Source organism: Cajanus cajan, chromosome 10, assembly GCF_000230855.2.
Source record: "Cajanus cajan strain Asha chromosome 10, NIPB_CcT2T_4, whole genome shotgun sequence".
In the NCBI taxonomy this organism is placed as follows: Eukaryota; Viridiplantae; Streptophyta; class Magnoliopsida; order Fabales; family Fabaceae; genus Cajanus; species Cajanus cajan.
In genome coordinates, this window is record NC_138526.1 from 32,026,117 (window position 1) to 32,037,924 (window position 11,808).

Here is an 11,808-nt window from a genome sequence, read left to right on the forward strand (position 1 = left end):
TCGACAACCTTAGAGGAGCGTGCTAGAAACGTGGTGGTGCTCCAAAACCACAAACACTCTTGAAGGAGGTTTCTTGAAACGTGGTGGTGCTTGCGTGAGTTCGCCACCAAAGAGAAGACCCAAAGATTTGTATGTTTACTTGAAAACTATTTTAGAATTTGTCAAAGCTTGCTATAGTATGTGATATATTATGTTTAGGGCTTAGGGTTGCAACGGACCCACCATCCAAGCCTTGCCGAAGAGCCTTGCCGGTGATACACCTTTGATTCCCGCCATCAAAAAGCTTCTAACTTTGGTGGCACATGCCATTGAATTGTTAACTACTAGGAGTGAGCAATTAGAGATTCTTCTATATGAAGAACGTTATAATTTGGGGGGAATCAGGATAGTGGAGCTACATCGGGTCGCATATGCTCAAATTCTGTCATCACATGCATTGAGTTGGCAAGTGAGTGATAGTTACTTAAGAAAAAGTATCATGTTAATCTAATGTCAAACAAGTGAATAATGTTTGATTAAGACACATCATAAATTTCTATTTCACACATATAGATGCATTTGATTTCGACATATCGTTGATGTCTTGTAAACATAATTTAGCATTACCAAGAGATCAAAACAACCAATGCCAAATGATAGTTAATTTATGAGATTACAGTTTGATCAATAGGACAATAATTTGTTTGGTGCTCCTATGGTATACTGTTAACACATCTGCAGATAGCTCCAATATATTTAAAATCATGCATGAAGCAAGGAATGGGCTTGTTAGAGAATTTATTATACAGGATATCTGCTCAACATAATGATGTGTTGCTTAAGGTAACTATTTTTGTGTATTGTTTATTATTGTAACGATCCGCCTTAGGTCGCCACATCAACAACCAACCGAACAACACATAGGAAATAAAGGAATGAATAAAGAAAAGAAAGCAAATGCCAGCTACACTAGGGTGAAAATATTTTACAACGTGTAAATTGTTTTCATCATATAAAACATAACTATATAAAAGAGTTATATCCGTAAGATTATGCAGTCATCCAAAAAGATAATATAAAGACTACATCAGGAAACACATCAAAAATAAGACACCCTAGGTGCTAGTCAAGCTTTAAGTCTAGCCCCTTCTCAAAGTAGCTACCAAAAGACTCCTTGCCATCCCAAAGCCTCACACCTGATCTGCTCCCCCACATATAAAATATAAGGATTAGCACGTATAAAACCAACCATGGTACAATATAATTGAAATATCATTAAACAAGATATTCATCAATAATATGTATCCATACCAAGGGAATGACAACATTATAACAAGTCATTTCCATGCCAAATATAAACCAATCCAAAATCCAATGTATACAGATCCATGCCAATGCATACATATTCTATAATAATAAAGAATACATAACCAATGTATACAATCCATACTAAATGATACATGTTCCACATCCAAACCAAAGTCACACCACTATATAATCCCATGAAGTAGCCAACACATCCAAACCAAATGTTGACCTCAACACATCCAAACAAAGTGTTGAATTCGTGAACATGTCACGTGCCCATGTCACACACCTAACCTATCATGGAAAATATATAGTTGGGTTACGTCATCACGTAACCCTGGTGATCGCGACCACTTCATCCATCGGTATGACTTGGCCTTGCCCTCATACCAGTAGAAAATATAATACATAGAGGAGTACTTCAGAATCCACCTAGCATCTGAAGTGGTGTATTATATAATCTTTAGAAAAGTTCCATATTGGAATCCTCACCATGGGACTCCCAAATTCCATATTTTCCCAAAGACTATATCCTGATTTCACTAAGAGATCTCCCAATCCATACCATAACCTTACTCCTCTAAGTCCTATTAGCTTTCCAAACCAAACACACATAGCATACTACATAATTACATACAAACTTTTCCATAATCATGCCAACTTAACTAAATCACTCCTTGTGAAATGGCAACCTTCACATAAAATATCATATCAGGAGTTATACTACTCCTATCATGCTCATACTTACATATGAAAGATAAGAAGATTTCCTACAACTCTTATGAAGATATCAAGTCCTAATTCCATCATTTACTTTGTTAAAAATTTTGAAAACTGCAACAATTATAACCAATGCTAGTAGCTTGACCCTTGATCACTAAAACAGTCATATATGGAGCTTTAGACCTCCTTTTTGGGTGATTCCAACGCCACTGGAAACTAACATCCAAGGATACAACTTTCATGAAGACTTAAAGACTAGACATACTCACGCCCGGCTCATTCATATCACGCCCGACGCAAAATCAAATAGAGACCTACAAAGGTCACAGCGCCTGGCACAATTATCCTTGCCCGACATAATTCCAGATAGAGACTCCCAATGAGTCTCCACGCTTGGCATGCTCAGATCATGCCCGACGCAATATCAGTAACCAAAACACAAGGCTCACGTCTAATAGTACGCCCAGCATGGTTCTCCCCATGCCCGGCGTGATTAACCTAGGGATTTCCATTCCAAATAGCGCCCAGCGCAACTAGCCTCGTGCCCAGCGTGATTTGACAATGGTGGTCCATGATGAATGCATGCCCGGTGCCAAGAACTGCGCCTGGGGCATGTTCAACCAGAAACCTCTAAAAACCTCGAAAATTCCTTCCCAACATGAACCCAATCCAAATTACACGAGTTTGAACCATTATAAGGCATAAACAGTATCCAAAAACAACATATTGATAAAATCAAGTTTTAACCATTAATTCGTGGAAATCATGGAGAAACCCCAACCAAAATCCTTCCCCTCATCTATCCTTAATGATGCATAAATCATGGAATCAATGTGATATTTCAAACCCATACATACCAGATTAAGTCTTATAAGTACTACCCTTTCCTTAGAAAACTCAAAATGCAAGATTCCATCTAGATCCTCAAATCCCAACTCAAACTTTAATCCCCCTTTTCAAGGATTTAGAGGCTAAATCTCTTGAAACTCTAGTTGTGAAGATTGATCCTAGCTTGATAAGCTTCACGAATGTGTCCTCAGCTTCCTTCCAGACCAGAGCCTCTCTCTCTACTTCCTCTCTCTAGAAACTATCCCTGTTTGACAAATGAGACCTTCCGGTTCTAAGTCCCTATATATAGCTATTTTCCAATATTTTCAAATTTCACCCTTAGCACTTATTCACCTCAAATATCCCACTCCTTGCAGTATCTCAACTCCATAAGCTCTAAAACAACCTCAAATTTACTCAAAAAGACTAGATTTATCTTATATTCCTATCCTCCAATGTCCTCCCATTCCTACTCCTTTCTATGCAATACTCAACCCACCACCATATGAAGTGCAACATGTGTTTACATACAATCAAACATCACATTCATATACATACTCCTGGAATGATGAGTTGTATGCCACCATACTTCACTTAACTAAGATGAGAAGGAAGGTGATCAGTCTTCTTCCCTCTTAGTACCAATTCAGTATAATGGTGTACAATGCATCATTCACCACATTCATGATACACATGCCTATATAAACACTTCAAAACAACAATATCTCATCTCATACTACAAAATCACTTCTATGTCCAAACAACAAATCAAAACCACATAAATATACAACATGCACAAAGATACGTACACCTCAAATCAACACATCTAGAATTCAACCCGAATCCATATAAACAACATAATTATACATATACAAACACACATACATACAAACATACACATATATATACATAAAGCATATCTACCAAAAAGTTTGATATTTCCATGGCGTTACAGTTATTATCTATTTAATAAGTCATTTCCTCATGGTTTAGTATGTTTTTGATATGCTTGCAATGATAGGCAAATAATAGTTACTCATGCAAAATATTGAGATATGTTGTTTGTATGAGCTTCATCATATCAATTCAAATATCATGAAGGTAACCTACACCTTTTGATTGTGTGCCTAGCCTGGGCATTAGAAAATATTATAATGTTCTTTCATACTATAGTATACTAGAACTAACCTACACAAGAAATATATAGATTCCTGGAGAATATCATTGGAAGCATGGCCATAAGGGTGTCGGAGTATTCTGGTTTCAACAAGCCCAAGACATAAGTTGTCTAGATTGGATTGCCTAACAGTTATGCTTCTGTTGGAAAGTCAATATCTAATGAAAGCTTCAAGATAGTTCATGTAATACTCCAATAAGCAACACACTGAAAGATTTTTCATATATATTATTTTATTCATGTTTATGAAAATTTCTTTTCTCGATAATTATTTAGATTTCTAAATCCATTCTTTGACAGCAATGGGAAGGCATGATTGAACTATTGGGCCCTGAATCTAACCTTGTTGGAGGTCTTTAATTTTTGCACAAGTATAAATGTGGTAGTATTCGGTGGATTTTCATCTTGTTTTCTTTTGTCTCCATTTAATTATATATATCATTTTCTTAGGAAGACTAAATCCAATCTACCTATAATTCATTGACATTTTCCAGCGACCTCGTACTTAAATATATTATTATTCCAATTATTAATAAAATTCATAACTAAACTAATTTCTAATTCATATTAATTGATTAATCTTTTTAAATTCCTAGTAGGAAAATTGCATCCAAAGATTTACGCGCATGGTTTATTAACTAATAAAATCATGACTAAATTAAATTATAATTTTGTGATATTCAGTCAATACAACTAGTGATAAGTATATCTTTATCACATGTGGTTAATTATTAATTACCTAATTTCATATCTTGTAGAGCAAAATCATATCTAAAATCTAAGAGATTTTTGTGTTAGAAAAGAATGGCTCAATCCAAGAGGGGGGTGAATTGGATTCTACGACACTTTAAAAATTTTCAGAGTTTTTAGGATCTTTATTTTAATTCAAACTTTTCTAATATGAATTTTCAAAGAAGTTCCTTAAAAGACTTGTTAATGAAAAATGAGTCCTATATGCTTTCTTGATTAATCTTTGATAAACTTCAAAGTTAAGAGCAATCAATATGCAAAGTTTAAAGCAATGTTGTGCATACAAACATGTTAATCAATAATAATCACTTTAACACATAACCAAGATATTACTCAAAGTAAAAGATAAGGGTAAGAGAAGATTGCACAAGTCTTTTATCTTGGTTCAGCCACTCCACATGTGACCTACATCCAGTCCTCAATCATAACCTGATCAAGATTTGTTCCACTATCTTAATGAAGTTTTATAAGCATACCACACATGCATTCACTCCTACATTCAAGATAACCACTTTTTGACCCCAAGAAAGCACCTCTTGTAGAAACCCACTACAATAATTCCTTACCACTTGAGACACCTACTCAAGATTTACAATTATTCACAAAGAATTAAAGGAACGAATTCACCTGGAAACTGAACAAATCAAATAGTGGACTCAGAAGCAAATCTTAATCTTTCTCTTTTCAAGAATGTGATGATGATGATGATCTTTTCTCAAAGCATTTCAAAAACGTTTTACTTCTTGATTTCACAAAGAAAACACTCCAAGAAGGTCACAAAGACTTCACAATAACATTTTTCTCTTTTTGATTCTCTATTCTATCTTGTTCTGAAGTTTCAAAATGTGAAAACTATTTATAACATTTTTAGAACTAGATAATCGATTATTTTAAAGGATAATCAATTATTTTGTTCTTCATGATTTCTTGAAATCAACCAAGAATAGATTAATCGATTATTTTGCAGGATAATCAATTATTCTAGAGAGTGATTCCTGGGATAATCGATTATCTCACAAATAATCGATTATTACAGTAAGAAATCCTTTTTACCTATTGCTGGAATAATCGATTATATTTAATGATAATAGATTATTTTGAGTCAGTTTTCAAAAACTCTGCTTTATGTCTCAAAATAACTTTTCAAGTTTCTAACTCATCATTATACTTACTCTTAATCAGATTAGCTAAAGATATTAACCCATGCATAAAGCACACACATGCAAAATAAGCTCAACAAAACAATACAACTTATGAGCTACTCTTATTAAACATCATAATATCCATATTTTCTTCTTGACTTTGTTTTTGACTTGTTGATGTCCTTGGTCAGCTTTGATTCTCAGAATCAACACCTTGTTATCATCAAAACCTTCATTCTCCAAGTTTGAGTTGATTCATCACTCCATGAATCTCAACATGTTGTACATTGTATACAATTGTGTTATATAACTAGTCTTTTTACTTGTTTGGGTTCTTTTCGTGTTGTTTACGTTATATGATTTGTTTGGCAACATCTTGTTATTGTTGTGACAATTCGACTGATAGAATATAGAATCCCTTTCCCTTGGTATATTGTATATGAAATTTACTATCATAATTAGCAAGTAAATCCTGGATAGTGGTATAGAGCGATTAATTCCAAAAAAAGCTATTGTGTGATGGATGTTCAATACCAAGATTGTATAACAAAATACAAGTAATCAGAAAAATTCTAAAAATAAATGATTTTTTTATAAAAAAATGCAATCTACATCAGTTTTTTAAGAAATCAATGTAAATTTATGCATAAATCTACATCAGTTTTCCTAAGAATCAATGTAAATTTATACATAAATCTACATCGGTTTTCCAGAGAAACGATATATAAATTTACATCAGTTCTCAGGAAAACCGATGTAGAATATGCATTATCTACATCAATTTCAAAATTGATGTAGAAGTGTATACATTTTCTAAGTTGCTCTATTCTACATCGATTTTAGAACTGATGTAGATGACTTCGCAGAACCAATGTAGATAATGCATCTTGTAGTAGTGTTTAGGATAGATCAACCTATCTTTAAGATGATGAGCTAGGAAAGCCAAGGATCACTTTTTGTAGTGACTACGAATAGTGGAGAAGTGAGTGAGAGGTGCCTAGTGTAGCTGGACTCACCCCTACAACAAAAAGCAGCCAACAATCACATGTCGACGCCTTGACCAAGAGGTTGGAGATTCTAGGGGCTCAAGTCAAAGCCTGAGAAGACAAGGATGAAGAATCCTACCTAATCATAGATGGTCTAGAGAGGCAATGCAAGAAGAAAGACATGGAAATATAGCGGCTTAAGGACGAGTGTGCTGACCAAAAATAAAGAGATCACACGTGCAAGGAAAATACAAAGATCCGAGCCAGATGATCAACTTCAAAGAGCTATAGCGAGGATAGCACAGCTTGAAGCTAAGATCAAAACGTAGGAACAACTAATGGAAGCATACAAAATGACCTATTAGAGTTTTAATTTGAGGCTAAAAAATAATGGGAAGTTTCCCAACAACAGACCACTACCCTCTCTTATCTAAAGCAAAGAGAAAAGAATGGGTATGAGCAGCTACGAGAGCTTACATCTCAGAGGGATAAATCTCTTGAGGAGGTTTAGGAACTACACGTAATGACCCAATTCAACTAGAAAAATACGAAAGAAACACATACAACTTGCGACCAAACAAGTCAAGTTGTACATACAAAGGTTGAGGTGTTGAGGCGACATGTCATAGAAGCTGAAGATGAGTTATGAGTACGACAACCACTTGTTGGCTTCTTCAGACTTCTAATATACTGTCAAAATTTGCTAAAAAACATTGTATGAGAAATTCACTTGACAAACAAATCAATAAAATGATATTTGTCACTTTGAACTATCTTTACATTTTATATTGCATGCATACAAGTCATATGCCTTCCTAGAAATTAATAACTAAGAATAAAAAGAGATTTCTAATATGTACGAATTAATTAATCAAAAAATGAAATCAAAGCCACTGGTTATTAACTACAAACCTGATAGCAAGATTAGGACACGCTTAAAATTGAACCAATAACAATCAATGCAGTTAAATGAAAAAGTGTACCAAAGCATTTGACGATAATGGCACTGAGTCCTTTCCCATATTTCAGTAATAAGGTTGTGCCATAGGTCTACAACATCAAATTTTAATCCATAGAAGGCTTATCGAATATCACCAGGGTCGGAGGAATGACTACAAATGGTAGAATCTACACTTCTAATGAAGTAAAAGCTAAAACCTGTGAAGAAAAAGAGAAGAAGGAGGAAGAAAAAAAAACAAGAAAACCTGAGGAGAAAGATGAACTCCTCAAGTACACAAGGTAGAGTGAATACTCTATCATTGATCAGTTCAATCGCACACCTACGAAGATCACACTACTCTCATTGATCATGAGCTTTGAGCCTCATAGAAAAGCCTTGTTAAAAGTCTTGAACGAAACGTATGTAGCGCATAATATCTCCCAAGATAAATTCAAAGGGAATGTAAGCCACATCACGACAAACGATCACTTAACTTTTTCAAACTATGAAATTCCAAGTGGAGGAACAAACCACAATAAACCTTTACACATATCAATAAAGTGTAAATAGTTTATCATCGCCAAAGTTTTGGTAGACAATGGATCTACTTTGAACGTGCTACCTAAGAGCACACTCGATCATATATCCACCAAAAGGATCCAAATGCGCCCAAGCAACATGATAGTTCGAGCTTTTGACGGGTCAAGAAGAGAAGTAGTGGGTGAAATCACCTTGCCTATTAAAATAGGGCCCACTACTTTCGACATTGAGTTCCAAGTGATGGATATTACTCCTACCTATAGTTGCATCATCGGAAGGCTTTGGATTCACCAAGCAAAAGTTGTACCCTCCATGCTCCACCAGAAAAAAATTCATAGTTGACAACAAACTGATAGTGGTGCACGCTAAAGAAGACATGCTTATCAGCAAACCACTAGCTATCTCATACATGGATGCGATGGAGGAAGCCCTCGAAGTCATGTTCCAAGCATTAGAGATTGTTCACGTTGAGAAAATCTCTAATAGTCAAAGCTTTGTAGCACAAATTCTAATTAAGAAGGATTACCAGCCAGGACAAGGGCTTGGTAAAATTGCTCAAGGAGTAATAAAGCTACCTGACATCCAAGATAATTAGAGAAGGCATGGCTTGGGATGTAAGCCAGCTACCACTTCAAGGGAGAAAAAGCTAAGAAATCTCCCTTTGCATTGCATCTTTAAAAGTGTTGGTTTTCAAACATTCAAAAAATCAGCTCTAGTGGTCAAGTGGACCAAACCTCTATAAGGGGCATTCTCCTTCCTCCAAATTTGTCTATGAATCACGAACTTAGGGCATGCTCGGACCCTCAAGATACATTAAATGGGCACATGTAAATAAAAAATGTTGCTCTAAATTCCATACATCTCTCTGTTTTGCTTCTTTTATCTCTCTTATATATTCTAGGCCCCGCTAATAAACCTAGAATGATCGAGTACGTTCAAAATTAGCAATGTTATTAAAAGCTCTAGCGTAAAATTTCATTAACATCAAATACAACGTACATCATTAATCAATAAGTCTAAGTGTGACTTGTGGATCAAAAATCCAATAAAAGGCAAGGGATAATTCCCTTCTAAAAATTGAAACAATAAAAATGATCATTTCATAAAATGCTGTTGAGAATGCCAAATAAGAAAAAAGTCTTAAAATCAAGGATAAAGGCAAAAGCTTAGGAGGAAACCCAAAAAGAAGGCTATGCAAAAGTTAGTGTCGCCACCCGCCGAAACGGACCTTGGCATTCGCGACGATGGTTGGACTCTTTTTAAGTTTTGAAAAGTGATGGATTGTTAGAACGACTTATTCTCAAACTGAGACCTCATCGAACTAACAATTTTATTAAATGATTCACCAATCCATGTTAATCCCAAGCGGGACCCTCCATGGATTAGTGGTTTTCACAAAAAGAAGGGTTCTTGGAGTCGCCACCAATGTTTTACTCAAAACATTGGAAAAAGGGATAAGGCAATTGATTTTCGCAAATCAACCTTGGCCATTACAACCAGAGTTGGGTAAGGGAGTCGGTTACGTGCGGGGAAGGTGTTAGCACCCCACAACGCCCCTTTCGGGTTCCCTATGACGGATTATTTCATAAATAACAGTGTAAAATTACTAAATTACCCCTATTTATTAGAAACGATTATAAGCGGAATATTTACATGATGAAAATTCTAAATATGCAATGCAATAATCAGAAAGCAGTAAAAGGAAGGATTTTGAAAAAGAAACCTTTGAAGCGTGCTTTTATATATTTAAACAGACGTTAGGAGGCTTTTTGGCGCTCCTTCCCACTACACGCTTGCTCGCTCCTTCCCTAAAAATTAATTTTTACTATGGAAATCGAAAAGATTTCCCTTCGACTAGTTCGAATCCTCAAGCTAAATGCTCAGAACTCAAGAACTTCGTCGGATCGGCTCTCGGAGAGACTTCTAGGGCAGAACACTGCTCAAAAACCCCAGAATGCTCAACAAGAGGGTCCAAGAATCTGGAAAAAGTGTCCAAATGTCTGGAATGACGTCCAAATGACGTCCTATATATAGGAGTGAGGCGCAGTACGGCCTCTGACATCAATACGGCCCGTACTGAAGTTTTGAACTACAGTACGGCCGTATTGAATTCAGTACGGCCGTATTGGTTTCAGTACGGCCGTATTGGTTTCAGTACGGCCGTATTGTAGTTCAAATTGTTCAGTACGGCCGTACTGAACTTCTAGGAGGCCGTATTGAGCTCCAATCCTCCCACATCCTTATTTTAAGCTACTCTAAGACTTCTAAACCTATGAAGAATCATCCTAGGGTCTTCCAGGGTCTTCCAGGAGTCCTTTCGGCTGACTTCCCTTCGGTCTTCGAGAGTCTTCGAGTCTTATTTCTGACCTGGACAATTTTAGGGGTCTACAGCTGCCCCCCCTTTACTTAGTCAAACAGCTTTTTGGTGTACCGGTTGACAAGTAAAGGAGTTGACCCAATTGTCCGGGGAATAAGCCATCCTTCTGACTTGTAGTGTCTTCCGGTGGAAAATTGTTGAGTAGCCTCTCCAGGTTGAGTATTAGTCGTCGCCTCTCCAGGCTCGTGCATACCTCGGTGTTTCTGACAACCTTGGTAGCTGAGTACCGCCTCTCTAGGCTCTGCCTCCGTGTTTCTGACGACGTTAGCAGTTGCACACCTCCGTGTTTCTGACGACGTTGGTGGCTGAGTAACGCCTCTCCAGGCTCTGCCTCTGTGTTTCTGACGACATTGGCAGTTGCATACCTCCGTTGTTTCTGACGACCGGGTAGCTGAGTACCGCCTCTCCAGGCTCTGTCTCGGTGTTTCTGACAACCTTGACAGTTGCATACCTCCGTTGTTTCTGACGACGGGGTAGCTGAGTACCGCCTCTCCAAGCTCGTGCATACCTCGGTGTTTCTGACAACCTCGGTAGCGTGAGTTTGCCCTCTCCAGGGTCTGCGGTTTGCCCTCCCCAGGGTTGCATACCTCCGTATTTCTGACGACGGGGTAGCTGAGTACCGCCTCTCCAGGCTCTGTCTCGGTGTTTCTGACAACCTTGACAGCTGAGTTTGCCCTCTCCAGGGTCTGCGGTTTGCCCTCCCCAGGGTTGCGTACCTCCGTGCTTCTGGTCACTTTGGTAGCGTGAGTTTGCCCTCTCCAGGGTCTGCGGTTTGCCCTCCCCAGGGTCTGCCTCCGTGTTTCAGACGACGTTGGCAGTGTGAGTTTGCCCTCTCCAGGGATTTGTGATGATTTTGTCTCCACCGTCCACGATGCTGCTTCGACGATTGTTTTTGATTTTTGTGCCACTGAGGGCTGGATAACGCAGGGATCCGTCTAGGGGATGTGCAGTTACTCATAGGTTCTTGTGTCCCAACTTTCCATTGCGTAGTTGGTGCCCACTGGGGAATTTCTGATTCCTTGAGGGTGCAGACACAAAGATGCTCTTTCTGATGTGAG